At 49.3% G+C, this 19,988-nt stretch overlaps 1 protein-coding gene across 1 annotated transcript in view; it reads left to right on the top strand.

Annotated features, from left to right (window-relative positions):
- The first annotated feature begins 675 nt into the window (after positions 1-675).
- SORBS1 (sorbin and SH3 domain containing 1) overlaps positions 676-19,988 on the top strand; it is a 201,596-nt gene continuing 182,283 nt past the window's right edge. The window contains exons 1-2 of the mRNA XM_036264595.1: positions 676-748; positions 4,192-4,226. The gene's annotated coding sequence lies outside the window, so the exon portion shown is untranslated. The remainder of the gene's footprint in view (positions 749-4,191; positions 4,227-19,988) is intronic.

The raw sequence follows: 19,988 nt of genomic DNA on the forward strand, positions 1-19,988 counted from the left end.
CCTGCAGCAGGCACGCCAGGTGATTCCTGGACACCTCAGCGTTTGGGGAGCCAGGGCTACAGGATTTCAGCTTAATCCTTTCACCCCTGACGCCCTCAGCCACAGCTATGTGCACAGGAACTGGAAAGTGAAACGTTCGCTTTCGAGATGATTGGTCCTCGCAATGATGCCTTCAGCAAGCTGCCCCACAGCCGAGGGGCCCGACTCGGCGGCCTGTGCTCGGGCTGTTCCGCAGGCCTTGCCACCGGGCACCTGAATGTGACTGTCAGGATCTGTTTAGGAGCTGAATCATTGCAGCATGCACCCATCTCAGCTGTCCAGCTCTGGCTGAGCCGAGGCTGACTGGCTTCCCTGTCCCGGCCCTTCTCCCTGGACCTCCTGCATTCTGGCGAGGTTATCTGTGTCGCTGAACATGAGGCCGACATTTCACTTTGTCTTTCACAAACAGCATCTCCACTCTGGTCCCCCTCAGGCCACCTTCCTGAGGTTAGTCAGGGAGGCCAGCTATTAAAACACTGTTTTAGTAACTGCTGAATGGGTTCTTATGTTTTTGGTTTTGTGTCTGAAAACCGTTTTTAATGCTCAACGTAAGTAAATAAGGGCTTTCTGTAGCTGCCCGGGAGTGGCTCCAGGTTCTTGTCCTTTCCCTCAGAAATCTCCTCGTAGGCCCAAGACCCCACAGTGTTGGCGACTTGGAGAAGCTGTTGCCCGAGAACCACTCTCGGCTGGACCCCTTCCTGTCCTTCAGGTGTGGATGAAATGGTCCTAGGCGGGTACACTGTTCTTTCCCCTCAAAGGTGAAACCTTGGCACCTAGTATCTGAGATCTTAAAAACTGAGACCATTTCTTTGGATCTTGGTTCACTTCTGGTTTTATTATTCTCTATTACGGTTTTCCTTGTTGAAATCAATCTATAAACACAGAATTCTACACTAGTAAATTTTGATGAACCCTTGGACATTACTGAGGTGGCAGAAATCCAGAACTGTCTTTATTTTTGTAACTTTTATTTTTAAAAAATATGTTTTTATTGATTTGAGAGAGAGAGAGAGGAAGGGAAAGAGAGAGAAACATCGATGTGAGAGAGAAGCATCAGTCAGTTGCCTCCTGTACACACCCCAACCAGAACCAAACCCACAACCTGGCATGTGCTCTGACTGGGAATCGAACCAGCGACCTTTTGGTACATAGGATGACGCTCAACTAACAGCCACACTGGACAGGGCCAGAACGGTCTTAAACGATTAAAGTGGTAGATGTTGTTTTGTATACAGGAAGGCAGGTCAAGATTCTTCCCCGTATTTCCCAGTTCTCTATCCATAGTGGGTGCCCAACACGTGGCCTCTGGAAGCATGAGTTTTTAAAAAATGACAGACCAGCCCTGGCCGGTTTGGCTCAGCGGTTAGAGCGTCAGCCTGCGGTCCAGAGAGACCCGGGTTCGGTTCCCGCTAAGGGCATGTACCTCAGTTGCAGTTTGTCTCCGGCCCTGGTTGGGTCGTGCGGGTGGCAGCCACTCGATGTGTCCCTTTCATGTCGATGTTTTCTCTCTCTCTTCCTCTCTCTCCCTCCCGCTCTATCTGAACAAAAAATGAAAAAATGACAGACCAGCAATTAAACTGGTAAAAGCATGGCATTCAGAAATCTGGTCATTGTGAATTTGAATTTGCCCTTGTTCTTCCTTAAGTTTAATTTCATGGAAATATCAATTAGATGCAGGATTGGGCGCAGTGCAGAATGGCAGGGAGGAGAAAGGACAGACGCTGTGTGCATTTTAAGTACTTTGATACATCTGTTAGTTGTTTATTATTTTGCTAGATAATTCCCAGAGATTGATGAACAAACCCTTTCATTTTGTGTTCAGGGAAACTGAGGTACAGGGGTGAAGTAATGAATCTAAGTATACATAATGAAGCTGTCGGCAGGCCAGTTGACCAACAATCAAGAAGGATTTACAGAGTACCTCCTGTCTGCCGGAATACACACGAATTAAAATGTATCTTTGCAAACACTGTTAGAGGGGATGGAAGTCACCTTGGCGTGCATAGTTGCTTTGTGACATTTCTGTCACTTGGCTGTCACTTGGCTGTTTGGCTTTTGCTGGTGTCTCTCCAAGGACAGGGAGCTCACTATTTACAGAGGCAGTTCATTTAATTTAATTTAATTTAATTAATTAATTTATTTATTTAATCTTCATCTGAGAACATTTTTGCATTTATCTTCAGATAGAGTGGGAGGGAGAGAGGAGGAAGAGAGAGAGAGAGAAACATTAATGTGAGAGAGACACATCGACTGGTTGCCACCCACACAACCCCAACTGGGGCTGGGGACAATCTGCAACCGAGGTATGTGCCCTTAGCGGGAACCAAACCCGGGACTCTCTGGTCGGTGGGCCGAAGCTCTTACCGTTGAGCCAAACCAGCCAGGGCAGTTCATTTTATTTTTGAATGCTTCTAATTATTAGAATTCTTTAATATGAGGTATAATCAACCTGTCTTATACTTTTCTTTTTCAGGACCCATGTCTCACTGTATTTATACATAGGGATTGATTGATTCATTCAGGCATGTGTTGAGTACCAACTATGTTTTAATTTAGGATGAATAAGAGAAAACAAGCCCTGGCCGGTTTGGCTCAGCGGTTAGAGCGTCCGCCTGCGGTCCGTAAAGACCCGGGTTCGGTTCCCGCTAAGGGCGCGTACCTCGGTTGCAGTTTGTCCCCGGCCCTGGTTGGTCGTGCGGGTGGCAGCCACTCGATGTGTCCCTTTCACATCGATGTTTCTCTCTCTCTCTTCCTCTTTCTCCCTCCTACTCTGTCTGTACAAAAAATGGAAAAATGTCCTCGGATGAGGATTAAAAAAAAAAAAAAGAGAAAACAAGATAGACAAGGTTCCTGCCTCCTGGAACGTAGACCCTGGTGTTAGTATAGTGGAAAGAACATTGAACTAGATGTCAGAAAACCTGAGTACAAGCTAAAGACATTTATTTAAAAAGAAAGGAAGAAAGAAAAAGGAAATGAAGCCCTGGCCGGTTTGGCACAGCGGTTAGAGCGTCGGCCTGCGGTCCTGAGAGACCCGGGTTCGGTTCCCGCTAAGGGCATGTACCTCGGTTGCAGTTTGTCCCCGGCCCTGGTCGGTTGTGCGGGTGGCAGCCACTCGATGTGTCCCTTTCGCATCGATGTTTCTCTCTCTCTCTCTGCCCCCCCCCCCCCACTCTACCTGAACAAAAAATGGAAAAATGTCCTCGGGTGAGGATAAAAAAAAAAATTAATTAAAAAAAAAAAGGAAATGAAGATTTTTGTACTATTTGCAAACTGTATGAACTTGGCTAAGACACTTGAGTATCTGTTTTCACTTCATTTTATAGAGAACATTATCTCATTGGACCTTCTCATTGGGGTGATGTACCTTGTAAAATGTTAATTGCTGTATATTTCTAAGAGTAGTACTAGCTCTTGCTTCCAGAGCGGAGTTCTCAGAGTGCGGTCCTCAGGTCAGCAGCATCACCTGGGGACTTGGTAGAAAAGCACATTCCTCAGCACCACCCCAGCAGTGCTGACTCGGGAACTCGGGGCTGAGGCCTGGAAATTGTTTGCCCAGGGCTCCAGGTGACTGCTGCCTTCCCTGGTTGGAGAAAGCCTGCTGTGGGTAGACTCGAGCAATAGTTCCCAGTCTTGGCTGCACATTGGAGTCACCTGAGGGGGGCTTTTCAACCTGTGCCTGTTGTGCCCTGACAAGTCAGCTCAGAATCTGAGGGCGGGGCTGTGCAGAAGCCTCCCAGCAATTCTGAGGGCTGGAGGGACCCGGAGGTGCGATAGACAGGAGCTCAGATGGCGGAGTTACCCAGTTTGGTTTGAGTCCTGACTCTGTCCCTACCAGCTCTGTGGAATTTGGCAAGAGTACTCTGGCCTCAGTCTTTATCTGCATAATGGGGATAAAAACGCCCCCCCTCAGGGCTGTCACAGCAGTCAAGTGGGATGATGCAGGTCAGTCTGAGGATGTGTCTGGTGCGGGGTAAGTGAAGGAGGACTGAACTGATTGGTGGTAGCGGAGGGTATTTGAATCTGATGGTGCTCATCTCTCTTCCCAACCCCCTGTTTTGGGAAACTTCATGACTCTCTTTGAAAGGCAGAGTCCCATTTGACAATATCCATCAAAACTACAAATGCATCTGTTTTCTTTCCTTGTAATTTCAGTTCTTGGAATTGGTCCTGCAGCTATGCCTACACAGGTGAGAAATGATGTAGGTTCATTCCTTACACCTGCTGGCGGTCGCAGAGGGCGGGCGCAGAGGGCGGGCGCAGAGGGCGGGCGCAGAGGGCGGGCGCAGAGGGCGGGCGCAGAGGGCGGCCCAGCCTCGGTGTGCAGCAGTCAGCAGCTCCACGCCGCGGGCCTGCGGCTGCGGAACAGTGGCTGCTCCTTGAGAACTGGTGTGGCCTCTGCCAGATCCATTTCTTTTCTTCTTCTTTTTAATCCTCACTCAAGGATACTTTTCCATTTATTTTCAGACAGTGAAGGGAGAGATATAGAGAGAAACATCGATGTGAGAGAGACACATCGATTGGTTGCCTCCCGCATGACCCCAACCAGGGCTGGGGACCGAACTGCAACCGAGGTACGTGCCCTTGACTGGAATCGAACCTGTGACTCTTGGGTCTGCGGGTTGACGCTCTGCTGAGCCAAACCAGCCAGGGCAGGATCCATTTCGCACATGGAACAAGCAGAATGTGGACCTGTGTGAATGGTGTGCTACCATCTGTGCAAAAAGCGAGAGGACGCTGTGTGTTTATTTGCCTGTATCTACATCCAGTACCCGTGGAAGGGTACAAAAGAGACAGGTAATGCTGTCTGCCTTTGAGGAGGAGATTAGGTGGAAAAGGAACTTTTCACTATAAACCACTGAGTGCCTTTTAAATCATCTGATTGTAACCCATTTAAGGAATTCATTTAAAAGAGTATGGTGTCCTGAGCTGAATCCTCCACTTGTGGCCCGGCCGCTGTGAGGTACAGCGGGAGTATTACCGTTTTTCTGGGATTTGGACACTGGCCTACTTTTGCTGCCATTTCAGATTGCATTACTCTGGCCTGTGGGCTCTGATGAACCCTGTGGTCAGTGACAGTACCCAGCTCTGTTTGCCTGAATGGCTGCGGGGCAGGCCTCATGGCCTCGAGGAAGCTCAGGATGGCCCGGCCTGCGCTCTCGCACAGCTAGCTCTGTGTTCGCCCAGAATAGGCTGCTTGGAGCATTTGCATCTTGATGCTGTCATCGGGAGTGTCTCCTCTTCCCAGTCTGGTGCCGGCCGGGGTTTGATGAGCCTGCCTCCTGGTCTCTCCGCAGTCAAGTCATTGTTAAGACACTGGGCAGGGCGTGGCGGGCGAAGAGCTGAACTGGGAAGAACTGTCACGCTGTCAGTTACTTTGTCCGGCTTCTCATCAGGCTACGTCCGGGTGCGCCCGCTAGGTGCCAGGCACTGTGCTGGTGCAGAGGGCACACGGAGGAACAGCACAACCTCTGCCTGGGAAAGGGTAATCATCTGGCGTAGAGGTGAGGGGGCTTTTTCTCTAAAGGGTCAGATCGTATTAAATAGCGTTAGCTTTGTGGGTCGTCTCTCTCGTAATACTCATCTCTGCCCTGCTGCTGTGGCTCTTCCAGTGAAATGTACCAAAAACAGGTGGGGGCTCGATTTCGCCTGTGGGCCGTGGTGTCTGGAAGGAAGACAGACTAGAGCGAAGTCAGGTTCAGTAGGTGCTAGGAGAGGGGTATGTGCAAAGTATTCGTGGCCCAAAGGAGGGAGTGATATATATTCTGTGGGGGTAGTTGTTCAGCCACTGACTCCGTGTCACTAACTTATCTGCAAGTGAATCACTTGCTTTGCTTTGCTGAAATCAAGATGCGTTTTCTCGCTCACATTTCACCTGGTCTTTCTACTTGGCAATCACAACCAGAAACAACTGGTACATTTTTGGCATGACTTGGTCGTCCTGTACCCACATTGCCTTTTCCCAGTGTTCCCATTCTTTTCTAAATGCCCCCTCACCATTTGTTTTCTAAATTTGCCAGGAGTCTCTTAATTTGTAGCTTTCAGGGCTTTTTCATTTGTAGACGTCAGGTTTGCCCACTTTCCTGGCTTAAAGTTGGGACGTGTCTCACCCCTTCTCCTTTGTGTGATCTTGGAGTTGGTCACAGGTCTAAGAAACTTTCATGGTCAGTTTAATATGTAGGAAAGAATTGTATGTTGTCTGAAGAAAATCTGGAACCACATCAAAAAGCAGAAGGAATCGAAAACAAGTCAGTGACGGTGCGCCGCTCCGCCGTGGCCCCTTAACATTTGGGTGTCGTTGCTGCCAACTATGTGAAAAATAATCTAAGTTTACAGTCACTGCTTTGGAAGGACTGTGGTCCAACAGGGGAGCCTGATGTTTAGGCTAATTAGTAAAGTTTCAGAGAGCACGACTCAGGTGTGTTCAGAGGGTAGTGGACGCATAGAGGATGAAAGAGGTCCGTTCCACCTGGCGTGGGGGTGGGGGCTGCATAGAACAGGTGGCCCTTGATAACCAAGCAGAGGTAGTAGTTGGAGGAATAAGAAACAGAGTTGTTTATAAGCTACAGTCACAACTGTGTGCTAAACATATATGAAAAGATGTGCAAGGAAATGTCCCCAAATAATACCATGGTGGGAATGTTGGTGAATGTGGTTTTATTTTCTCTGGTTTTCCAAATGGGAGTATAATGCCTCCTGTTAGTATTTTTCTTACCACCACACACCTGTGCCTCGGTTGGTCAGCATGACTCAGGGCTGCAGAGCTTGGCTGCAGGCTTGCTGCAGAGCCAGGAGCTTGGGGCCAGGCTGGCAGTGCCCATGCACCGCTGGCATTGCATCGCCATCCGTGGTACCTGAGGACAAAGTAGAGAAGCTAATAATGCTCTGATAGCCCAGATGCCTGGGAGTCGTATGGTGTTATCTTTGAAATCTGAAAGTTCTAGACACATCTTGGATGTAACTTGAATAAAACAGTACAGATTTCTTCTTTGCAACTCAGCCTGATCAGGCCAGACCTTACTTCTCTGTGCCGCATTCTTACATAGCCAGAGTCACTTTTTTTTCCCTCACCCGAGGACATTTTTCCATTTTTTGTTCAGATAGAGTGGGAGGGAGAGAGGAAGAGAGAGAGAGAGAGAGAGAGAGAAACATCGACATGAAATGGACACATTGAGTGGCTGCCACCCACACGACCAACCAGGGCCGGGGACATACTGCAACCGAGGTACGTGCCCTCAGTGGGAACCGAACCTGGGTCTCTCCGGACCGTAGGCCGATGCTCCAACTGCTGAACCAAGCCGGCCAGGGCCAGAGTCACTTTCAAAATGTTCAAGTGCAGAAGCTTGAGATACTGCTTTGGGAGGAAAGTGACATTATTGGGTGCATAGAGAAAATATTACATGCAGATTTCTCCCAGCCCCTTTCCATCCTTTAAATAATGAAAAACAAGCTGGTGTCACTGCCACCAGTCCCCCGAATTTCTGGCACAGAGGGGAGCCCTGAATTGGGAAGGGTCTGGCCGCATGTGCTGCGGACAGTGAGTCCTGTCTGACTCACCCCCCGGGAGAGAAGAGTTGGACTGTCCTGAGTCCAGACTGGCTTTTCCTCTTACTTGCTGTGTAACTGCAGGTAAGGTCTTTGAGCTCAGCTTCCCCCCTCCATTAAACTGGGGTGCTGAAATTGACCTCACTTGCAAGGAGTGAACCAGTGAATGTACGGAAGCCCCAGCCTAATGCCCGACCCACGAACAGGCGGCTGTCCTTATTGCTGCTAGACCGATAGTGCCAGCCTTCTAGGTTGGCTCGTGTGTCCCACGCATGAGCGTGGATAACGAGCCCTGGTGTTGCATTTATTATCAGTACTTTGCCCCCGTGATTCTGAATATTGACATGCAGTTGGCAGGGTGTGGGTCATTGTTGGGAGTTCTGGTCCAACCACATAAAATAACATTCGGTGAAATTTCATTTCAGAGATTGTTTTTCACAAAAGTCTTCTACAAGATCCTTGAAGGGCAGACTTGGTGAAATGTCAGGTGCTGTGTCCATTCACGGTGTTGATGAAGGCTCTGCTCAACTAGGAAACACGCCTGTGTTGAGTAAGGCCTCAGCACTGTGCCGGCTGACTAGACACACAGAAGGGGACTAATTAGCAACAGGGCAGGAGAGAGGAGGCCCTCGGGGTTGGGTTTGAGACTGGAAAAGCTTTCTCACCTTCCTGTCTCTAACCGGTAAGCACACTGGGCCCTGGCTCAGCTTCAGGAGGGCCTGGGAAACTTGTCTTCTTGCAGTTGTGGCCTGACTTCGTTCCTGTCTCAGGACAGCTCCCGTTTTCACTTTTCCGCTGCTCCAAGGTCCGCCTGCTGGGCTCCAGACCAGCCTTGTGGTGAAACAAGATAAACTCGGGAGAGAGGTTCTGTCCCCCATCAGGAGGGCCCGCAGGGTGGGAAGGCTGGCTCCGCAGTCCCCAGAGAAGGGATGATGAGAGTTAATCGGTCTTCATTTGTCTGCCCCTTAAGATGAGAAAGTCATCTCCAAATTAGGGCTGACAGACGTGTTGCTGTTACGTGGAGCACCGAGCTCTCTGCTGCTCCCTCTGCCCACTGTTGACTGTCAGCTGAATCTGAAGGCATGGGGTGACCGCCGCCCTCTTTCTCCATTCCTTACCTGTCACAGCTGTGTGGGGGCCAGAAAGGTCAGGCGAAGGGGCACCTGAGCTCTGAGGTCTGGCACACAGTAGGTGTTTCACAAACACTCTGTCTCCTTGTCCAGTGGGGGACCCACCTGTGGTAATTACGTCAAATTCCGGGCATGGAAAGAACTGGAACCATCTTTTGTGTGTGTAGCTTTTTAATATCTGAACAATAGGGTAGGTGGTCTTCAGACAACTCGAGTTAATCTACAAAGACCACTTTAAACATCTTTTTGTAGAAATGTCCATTTTAACACATCTTACAGAGCGGAAATCTGTTGGTCTCTGTTTAGCTGCCTAATCTGTAGACCCATAGGTCTGCAACCCGCAGGTTAGCTCGTCTCAGTCTTGCTGCAGTCTCTTGGGCTCCCAGTATTTATTGCAAAATCCTGACAGTTTCCATGCCTTTCATGCAAGCACAGCATATCTGTTATTTATTTATTTTTAAACTTAAAATTTTTATTTGCTAAAGGTATATTTTATCATCTAATTTGAAAGGGTCTGCTTAAGCACCTTCAGGCACTGAGGAGCTTATTTTCGAAACTAGGAATGTCTTCCAACCCGGTGTCTTCCTTGGTGTGGTGGGTGCACTTGACTTTTGCCAGTTTGCTTTCCTTGTTTTGCAGGAGATTGGGTGCTGACGCAGTACAGTTGGCTTGTTAGCGTTGTTATGTCTTTGATGTTTGGGGTGGAATCTCAGACCTCCCTCCTGAACAGCCCTGGTAAGTAGTAGGGCTGTGGGCTGTGGAGGCAGGGTCGGGGGCGGCTTGACCTCAGGCGTCCTTCTCGACACCGTCTTCCTCTCTTGATGTTTCCTTCTCTTTTCTTGCTCTATTTTCCTTGTTTCTTCCCGCGTTCCTGCCCATTCTTGCTAGACTTAGTGCATCTAGGCTTGTGGGAAAGAAGGGGATGTTTCCTTCTCCACCTCCTCTTCTCCTCGTGGTTCAGGCTTTATTTTACCGAACATTTGGCGAACTGTCTTGGCCGTTTCCCCCGTGCCGTACCACGCGTGCGAAAGTCAGGATGGCTTCCCAGAGCAGCGGCTCAGGCGTCAGCACCCTTTCCCGAGGTGGATGACAACTCTTTGTGACCCCCATTTTGGTGCTGTGGTGACTGTGCTCAGCCTTGGCGGGCCTGGCCGGAGGCGGCCACTGTCATGGGCTGGTGGCAGCACAGGCTGGACCCTGCTGAAGCCTGGCCAGCCCGGCTCCTTGGCTCCTGCTGTGCCCCTGCTGACTGTGCGGTTTGGCCAGTGAGTTTTGGCTTCTGAGGCATCCTTTGTATTGGCCATTTAGTCTGGGCCGTTCCGCAGCCTTTTCATCATAGGAATTCTACAACGTGAACGTTTTTGACCTTGTAAGGCTTTGTAGAAGAGGCTGTAAATTCCTGTCTCTGGACAGCAGTGCAGAGGCCGACGCTAGGGAGAAGCTGTTTCTTGGACGGACAGCCTTGGCCTCGCAGGCTGTTCCTGCAGTTGGTCGTGGGTGGATGTTGAACCCATCCCAGAGGGAGCTGGTGCTGCTTGGGAGACTGCTGGTGGGCATGAGCTCAAGGGGAACTTGGGGGTAGACAGCTGCCTTTTCATAGCATATGATCTTTTTTCAGCTTCCTGCCGCAGGAAGGGAGGTTCGGCCTTAATTAAATGTATGGTCAACAGTCTCATTTCTTGTTTCTTATCCTTGGCTCGTTCCAAGCCTGTTTCGGGGGGTCTAGTAGAAAAGTCAGTGGCTCTTTGGTTCCTTTCTTCCCACCGGGTGGCACCTTCCTCTCTGGGTGAGAGAGAGCTGAGCAGAGCCTAGCGGCCCAGGTGAGGGCCAGGCAGGGGGGATCTCGTGATAGGTCTTGACGGGCAGGCAGTTTCATGTGCTCAGCATGTGGGTCCCTTCTGACAGTCATCTGGTGCACTCTTCCACATGGCTGGCGAGGAGCCTTCCCGGCCCAGGGAAGCGACATGACTTACCCTGGATCACATCGTAGTGGAAAAACCGGGGCTAGAATCCGGTCACCACTGCATTGGCTCATTGAGGCCTGTGCGTCCTTCACCGTCTGGAGAAACTTACACCCTCTGGGAAGAGGTGGTTGAATACAGCCAAGAGCGACACACACTGCAGTCTGACTAATTTGGGCTCCAGTTCTGGCCCTGCTTATGAGCTGTGTAATCATCAGTGTGCTCCTCATTTCCTGAGTCTTTGTGTTCTCGTCTGGAGACTAGGAACCATGCCCACCTCCCTGGGTTTTGAGGGTCGCCCAGACTATTCCGATACAGACAGGCGTTCAGGAAAGCGCTACCAGAGGCATCATTTTCCACGCCTTGCTTCAGGCTGGGCCAGGCTGGAGTCTTCCCTCCTCTTAGCCGAGGCTGAGGCGGGGAGCACTGCCCAGCCCCCTGCACCAGCGTCACTTTCTCCCGCACTGTCCCTGTGAGCCGACAGGCTTTGGGGGATGTGCGCCCATTGGAAGAAGATGCCTGTGAATTTAATAACTTGTGTTTAATAATCAGCCTTTATTGGCCAAGTGCCATGGCCAAGGCAGATTGATTTTACTGGGGCAGAAAGAGTTGCATGCTGGTGTAGGCAACCCTGAGTCATAGACCTCCGACTATGAGTTATCTGCACATATACGCAGCCAGCTGCACACACCTCTTCTTCCCATTACTCATCCTGCCCAGCTGCCCTGGGGTGACTCATTCTTCAATTATTGTCATGCCTACTGTGTTCAGGCACACGGTGAACCAGGGAAAGACACTGGTGAGCGGAAGCAGACCTGGGCCTTGCCTCCGTGGAGCTAACGGGGTTGTGGGAACATAGACTTTAAGCATATAAGGGTTAAAGCACAATCATTGTAAGGCTATGAATAGGAAGTACTTGGGGCCATTGGCACATACACCAAAGAGATCTGACCCAGTCTGGGAGGCCAGGAAGGTCCCCAAAGAATTGAGCTGAGAGCTGGAAGGCCAAGGGGAGGGGACGGGTGACCTCGCCTTTTGTGCCACCCCCTGAGCCTGCCGCCCTCCCTCTTTTTTCTTGGTCTTTGAGAAGGTAGTCGATCCTCCTACAGTCAGTCCATCGTAATTTCAAATGTTTGCTTTGGTAAATTGCCTTGTTTTCAGGACAAAAATATAGCGTGATGGCTACTTTAGGATTAAACAGCAGAAACGGCAACCATTTGTTCAACGTCTACTGTGTGGCAGGCACTATATGGACATTGTCATTCAATCCTCCCAGCAACCCTGCGAGGTATTACAGTTTCCCGGCGGGAAAGCGGAGGGCCAGAGAGGCGGAGGGCCAGAGAGGCGGAGGGCCAGAGAGGCGAAGTGGCTGGGCTTTGTCTCGTGCTGGTTAATGATGGGAAGGCTGGGCGCTGACCCTTCTGGTTCACAGCCAAACTGCCCCTGCCCTTGTGCCGCTCCCTCTCAGACGGGCTGGAGGTGGCTTGATCTGGGGACCTGACCACCGGCTCGTGTCGTGTCCGTGGGAAAGCGATCTGCCTTCCACCCTCTGGCTGACAAGGGCACTGCTGGCACGTGGCCCACTTGGCAGTTGAGGGTCGTTGTCTGTCAGGTCAGCACGGGGTCTAAGTGGATCTGTTTGGCAGTGGTTTTAAAATTACTTTTTCGGTTCAAATCCAGAATTATTGAAGGATGGTCTTAGAAATAGTCATCTGAGGTGAGTAACCATGGGCCAGATACAAATGTCCGTTTTTGCTGCCAACAGTGTCCCCTTGGGCCGTGGAGAGAAGAAATTGGTGTGGCTGATAACTTCATTCCTCAGTCTCAGGGACTGTCCCGTGGCTCGTCAGCGAGGGGCTCTGGGTGGGGTAACGTGTGCCAGTCACGTCCTCTCTGAGCCTCAATCTCCTTACCTGCAAAATGAGATGATAATGCTGCTTTATCTGCCTCAGCACAGCTATGAGATTCAAATGAATGGTAGCACCTTAGGATTAGAAGAGGGTAACCCTAGGATAACATTCACAGTGTTTTATAGGCCTATGTAAACAGATACCTCTTTCGTTGAGTTTACCATTACAGTTCGCCGTATTAATAGTGTTAGCACACTGGTTCTCAAACGTGAGCTGCACCAGGCTGACCTGGAGGGCTTGTGGAGCCGCAGATTGCCGGGCCCTCCTACAGACTCTGAGTCAGGAGCTCTAGAGCAGGCCAGAGAATGTGTGTTTCCAACAAGTCCCCAAGCGATGCTGATGCCGTTGGGCTGGTGACCACGCTTTGGGAGCTGGTACACACCACTTAGACCGGGAGCCACCGCCTCGGGCCTAGAGAGTGACAGGTGAACCCGCTGACCCTTGGGGGAGTGTAGATGCCAGTTCAGGGCCGTGCTGTAGCCAGACAGAGCTAATGGGCATTGGCCACACTGGGTTGGTGGCTGTGATGTCCGGAGTGAGCTGGAAGCAGCTTCACCATTTCCTTGGATCCGTTAGGACGTGGGACGGCCTCTGGTCATCACCATTTCTCAGGGCTGTGGCGTGTGGGGAGAAGGTACCGCTTGCAGGGTGCTCTGGGCCGAACTTGGACAGCCCCACCCACATTGGTGAACACCTCCGTTCTTGAGACTGGCCCAGATCCACCAAAGTCAAGCCGTCTTTGATTCCTGAAAAGAAATCACCTTCTTTCTCATGATTTTCTGAGGCTGGAGTGGAGGCAGGTCTCCCTGTGTGGCTGGGTGGCTCATCACCATGTTGTCTCTCTCACCCTAAGAGATTTCCCAGTAATTGCTCCAGCCACGGCCGGTCTCCATTACCTGTGTGGTTTCTACATAATTCTCTCTTTTTTTTAATCCTCACCCGAGGATACTTTTCAATTTATCTTCAGGTAGAGTGGAAGGACGGGAGGGGTTGCCTCCCGCACGACCCCTGCCAGGTCCGGGGACCGAACTGCAACCAAGGCACGTGCCTTTGACCAGAATTGAACCCGCGACTCTTTGGTTCATGAGCTGACATTCTAACCACTGAGCCAAGCGAGCCAGGGCAGTATAATTCTTTCTTCATTGAACACCCAGCCTTTTCTTTAATTACCCCATTTGAGAAGAGGACAGGCTGGAACAAGCTAGCAGCAATTTTTACACGTTTGGGATCATGCTGAGTGGCTTGTTAAGAACACAGATTCCCTGGCCACACCCTCGAAGATTGATTTCTCGGGTCTGGAGAGATTCCAGGGATTCTGATGCAGGGAACCACACTTAGGGAGAAAATTAAAGAGAATTTGACTTGCTTTTCACTCTGCCAACTTGTGGTGGGTACCACTTTTACTCCAACCACCCAGAAGCTCCTGCTTGGACATCTCCCTAGAGCCGCGGTTCTCAACCTTCCTGACGCCGCGACCCTTTAACACAGTTCCTCATGTTGTGGTCACCCCCAGCCATAACATTATTTTCGTTGCTACTTCATAACTGTAATTTTGCTACTGTTATGTCTTAGGCGACCCCTGTGAAAGGGTCGTTCGACCCCCAGGTTGAGAACTGCTGCTCTGGAGTTTCCCCACCTTCAAGCCTGTAATCCATATTGAGAGACACACAGCTGCGGGGCTGGAGAGGAGGGGTTTGTTCATGGTTGCTCTCTTGGTCGGCCAACAGATGACCTGGCCACTGGTTTCTGTTATGGTCACGAAGGACGTCTTTTACCTGGAGTGTCTTCTATTGTATTCTACTTATACAAACTCTCCTCCTGCCCCAAGGCCCAGTGCAAAGTCAGGGTGACCTTTGTAGCCCACACTTAATTCATTCTCATACCTTCTTGGGACTGAAGATGGGTTTTTTATTTTTATTTTTTGCTTTTGTTTTAGACAGCTGTCTGATTAGCTTTCACTGGGCAGATTTTTTTCTCTGAAATTATATTGTGAGCATCACGGAATTTGTGATGACTATATGGCGTGCTGGACATACTATAGAGAGGTAATCAGTACTAGGATAGGTAGATTCACCAGGATGTTTCTGGGCTGGCTACAGCTGGATCCCTGCCCAGATCTCAGAGCCATGACAATGAGGGTCTAGAACTCGTTCTTCACGGTGCCATTTTTAGTACAGACCCTGGAGGATGACTATCATTAAATAGTACTTCTAAGGAGGGAGCCCCGGGCAAGTCTGAGCCCTATCTGAAGCCCAAGTTTTAACCAAAAATAGACCAGCATCATGAAGGGAGCTGGTCAAACAACTATTCCACTGCATCAGTGCTTGGCAGAGGCTGCCGGCCACGGCGGAGTTAGCTGGGCATCTGCCATGGCAGCGGATTACTCATAAGCCTAGTTGAGTATGTGTATGAGGTTGTGTGTGAGAGAGAAAGAGAGAAAAAGTCCTGACTTCAAATAGCATTCTTCCTGTGTCTCACTAAGATATATTTGTCCTTTTAAATGTTTCTTTTTTCTACATAATAATCAATGTTCGAGATGGTGGGAAAAAAAAAGAAATCAGGAAACAATCCAAGAACCCAGTTTTCAAAAGGGCCTGGGCAAACTCTCAGCATTTTATAAAACGGCTCTTTCTAGCCTGGGTCCTTTCTGTAGCGGCCAGATCCCTCTGGCAAGGCGGCTGGCTGTTCTGCCCACTCCTTGTTCCCAATCTAAAGTAACTTCTTAGTTCACTGTAGTCCTTTTAAATTTTTGTGCTTACTGCACTATATTTAAAGCAAGAACATGGAATCAGTTCAGTACAGCCACAGACCCAAGGACGGTTAGAGTTGTGAGAGCCCCTCCTCGGGGACCCTGGCTGGCTTAGGGAAACGGTGCACCTGCTTGGGGCCAGGGTCCGAAACCCGAGTGTCCCGTGTGTAAACGTAACGTTCCTCTCCCTGCCCCTGCCATCGCAGAGATCCTGGTTCCCTTCTCCTCCATCTGTCCAAACTGAGGTGTGGCCAGTGGAGAAAGGGCTTCCAGGACGGAGGTGGATGGAACCATTTAGGCTCAGGGGGACTGACAAGGAGAGGGTGTTGTTCAGATTGCATTTTAAAATGGGTTGGGAAGAACACTGGCCGTGAAAACATTACCAAAAATCTGCAAAATCAACACTCATTCTTCCCGGTAAACACGAGCGCTCAGCAGCTGCACCTCCCTCTGTGCCTGGCCCACTGCTGTGCAGGACACTGTGCCCCTCGGCGGCGTGGGGAGCTGGCTGAGCCAAAACTGGCGTTTCAGCCCTTTGTGGGCGCAACAGTATCAATGATCTTAAAAGCCGCACTGGTTCAGGTTTTTGTTGAACTTAAACCGAAGCATGTACCCATCCCTCTGGGGTATGTGGACCCTTTGATATGGCTCCGTGTCCCTGGTGAGGTTTTGCAGACTCAAGACCCAGTGGAGGCAGAAGAACTGATCTGATTTCCCAAAGGTGATTTGTGGATGATTTCTTTTCCACTGGGATCTTCACCCTCTTAGTCACCCCATAACCTCTGTTATACAAGAGAATTTTGTTTCAGAGAATCAGCCCACACACAGGTTTGAAGCAAGTCCAAAAGGAACATTTGCCACTGTCTAAAACCTTAACTCGGCTGTGCTCTTGGGTGAGAGCTGGTCCATCCCTTCCGCGCCCCTCCACACCACCTCCCCCAGGTGCCGGCCTCACTTGGAGGAAATTGACTGTTGAGGAATTTCCTGGCTTATTTCTCGGAATTGGAGCGATCGCCTGCTTTTCTTGAGGACATACTTGGGGGAAGCAGAACTACCTTGTTTGTACTTCCATGTCTCTCTCTCTTTTCTTTCTTTTTAAATTTCATATATCTTCACAAGGAGATGGCTCGGAAACAGTTACCAAGAAGACTGCAGGAGTAATTAACCGGTATAAGTTCTGGAGTACGAGCCTGTCATTGGATCGTATTCCCTCTTTGACATGGACTCAGGGATGTGCAGTGGATACAGTACCGTGCGTGCTGACCTCGGGCATCTAACGGGCAGAGTCCCCCGGGAGCCTGTGGGAATGGGCAGTGAGAAGTGGGTGACGGGGCTGCAGGTGGATCCCTGCAGGCTGGATTGCCAGCTGGTGTGCCTGCTCCACGCGGGAGGCCTTTCGTGGCAGACCTGGGGTTGTACCTGGTCAGTTCTTTTATCAGACACGGGAGCTGTGGAAGGCAGCCATGTGCTGTGTGCGGACCTCTTAGGGCTGGGAGAGAGCGCTTTCACTTCAAAGAGTAATCAGGGCCCAGAAAGCTCTTTTAAGATATGCCCAGCATCTCGGTTACAGAAAAATCTTGTATGTGTCGGATGGGGGTGACCTGATTTTAAAAGAAGCTCTTGCGGAAAAAGACTGGCATTTTGGGTGATTAGAAAAAGAGGCAGGTCCTCCTTAGAGGCATGGAGGAGTAGGTGGTTCTTCATCTGGGTCCCCTGATAGTTCCAGGTTTGCCTTCTGGACCAACTCACCCCCCCCCCCCCAGAGGTGGTGCTGGGCTGGGTGTCCCAGGAGCAGAGAAGTCGGCGTTGACATTAGTTCTCCCCCCGGCCTCCCCTCCGGGGAGCTACCCCCTTGCCCACTCGAGGCCTCTCCCTTGTCTCCACTGGCTTCCCCGGCAGGAGTCAGAGTTCTTCTCATTTGGAGGGTTTTCTCCTTTAGGTCCCAGACCCTGGAGCTGGAGCTGCGTTTGTTTAAAAAATAAAAAAGGCAACATGGGCTTTAGAAAAGGCATAAATGGAATGCTTTGTATTCCCAGTTTAAACTTAAAGACAGTTGTATTCTGCAAATGCAAAAAGTAATAAACACGACTTGGGCTCTGCGTAGGTTAAAGGTGGCAGGGACAAGGTGTCGGGGCCTGAGGGGGAGTAAAACAAGACGCAGGGTGCAGTGGGGCGGACAGTCAGCGACCGGGGAGGGCCCGGGGAGAGAGAAGCACAGAGAGACTTGCTCAGGAAGAAACAAACTCAGCAGAGTCAGAAAACAACACAGTGTGAGGTGAAACCAACTGGCAGTAAAGCCTCCACCCATGGCTGTAATTTTATGTCTGGTAATTCTGAGAAAATCACAGAATCGCTGTGCACAAAGGGTTTGTTTTTTTCTTGTAAATGTACCATGAAGCCAGACTATGACCTGACATGCCTAGCCCTATAGAACGAAATCTTGATGTTGACAGATGGCATAAGAAGCAAAGGACCAATTTATTTACTACGCCTCATAATAAAATATTCCTTCCCCCTCAAAATAAAACAAAAACCTTATGGTCATTGGATAAGTCCAAAGAATTAAAGAAAATTCTCAGTGTTTTTATTGATATGCATATACGTAAAAAGAAACTACCTCTTAATCATCTAGTGGTTATCTCTGGATGATGATATTTAAAACTATTTTTCCCTTTCCCCCCTTGTTTGGTGGGGGGTTACTTTACAATTTTTTCAAAAAACAGTGCACAGTATTACTTTAATCAGAAAAAGTTACTAAAAAATATACTCTGTTTGAAAAAGATGGGAAAACAATACCCAAAGTATTATTCATTTTTTATATCTTAAGTTGTAAAATCTATGTATCCCATCTATCCTAGCCCATTTTTCTTTTTCTCCTCTTCTTTTTAAAATATGTAGTGTTTATCACAAATATATATGCATATAGTTTCAAGAATAAAATAGTTCCTCCTGCCCCCTCACCTCCACCCCAACTCCCCAGTGGCAGTCATTTAAAAATATTAGCTAATTCTTTTGGTATTTACTTCCACATTTTTCAATAACTCGCATGGTGTGCTGCTTTTGGGCATTATCTGTTGACTCGTCACCATGTAAGGGAAGGATTTGTCTCTTCCTTCTCCTCCCCATGCACCACCTCCCTTAGTCTTTGGAGAAGAAAAGTCCTGTCTTGCTTCTCCAAAAGTCAAGACATACATTGTCCTAGAGGACAAGGCTTCCTTACATGGAGTAACATGCACATCTTTTGGCCTTTTGTGATCATGCCAGTAAGACTTTAAGTGGCCTTTTGTGATCATGCCAGTAAGACTTTAAGGGCTGTCCAGAATTCTACGTGCTAGGTTTGGGTTGGGCCACGTGTTGTTCCTAGCTCCATGGACCAATCAAAACAAGGGCCCATCAGGATGAGGACCAAATCAGGGCATCTCCTGGAGGATGACTTTTGGCGCAAGTATCAATTTACTTTGTTACCCCTTCTTTAGCATAAAAGTAGAGTGCAGAGAAAATAAAACGTCCTGGTTCATTGTGGCCATTTCTGCTGGGCTCGGTTATCTTGGGGTCCCAGAAGGCACCGGACTGGAGCAGCTTCTGCTTACATTTGACTGCTCCTGTCCAGGGGTTTGTGGGGCAGTGGCAGAGATGCCTGAGTCCTGAGGCCCCAGGGGGATTTGTATCAAGTCCTAAAAGTGCCGTCTTTTCCAGAAAAGCTGCTGCAGTTCAGTCTCAAAGTAGGGGATGTGGACCCTGCTCCGAGTCTTGGTTTCCCAGAGCCACCCACGGACACCACTGAATTCTTTGTCCAAATCTAGAGGTTGTTCCTCTGGGTTTCTCTGGTCCCTCCAGGCTCATGAGTGACTCCCACTGCCTGGCTCTGCCGCTATTTATGGCCCTTCTGAGTTCTGATAGAGGCTTCACTGGAACTCACACAAGTGATCTTCCTCTCTTTCTCATCAGTGAGGAATGAGGGAAGGCAACAGGGCAAGGCCCTCGTGACTTCCACTGTAAGAAGTGAAGACTCTGAATCTTCAAGTTGTAAGCCACATGGTTTGTACAACTCTGCTTGCATACCTCCAGCAGCGAGGAGCTCACTCTCCCAAGAAGCTGCCCTTTTCAGTATTGGGTGGCTCTTCTCAGGAAAGTTCCTCCCCGTGGAGCTGACATCCTTGTCTGGGACTTCTCTCCACTGAACAGATGAGGGTAGCCTTGAAGGTACAGTTTGTTGCAATTAGTCAACAAAAATTGCTCTTCCTGTTACTCTGGCATAAGTGGTATTAAAAATGCTTTTAAGAAGCAACCATAGAAGATGCTGGTAGAAAACTATGCACCAAGTGTGCTGCCAGAGAGGTTGTTTTGTTTTTCTTTTTCATTTTGATTTTGATTTATTCGAGTCTGATAGAACCGTATCAGTGACATGAGGAATAATTATAGTATCTTTTGAAATTCTGTCCTGGAACCCCACCAGGAACTGACCCAGATTTGTGCCAAGGAACACATCATAGGTTTGGGTTTTTTTTTAAAATATGTTTTTAAAAATACTTGTTTGAAATGCTAGACTTTTTGATTCTTAAAGAGCATTGTTTTAGTGGGTGGAATTTTTTTTTAGATCCTTTAAGTTTAAACTTTTTAGTTCAAGGGTGACCACAGTGACCATCCTGCCTGGTAA

Source organism: Molossus molossus, unplaced genomic scaffold (genome assembly GCF_014108415.1).
Source record: "Molossus molossus isolate mMolMol1 unplaced genomic scaffold, mMolMol1.p scaffold_m16_p_17, whole genome shotgun sequence".
NCBI classification, from domain to species: domain Eukaryota; kingdom Metazoa; phylum Chordata; class Mammalia; order Chiroptera; family Molossidae; genus Molossus; species Molossus molossus.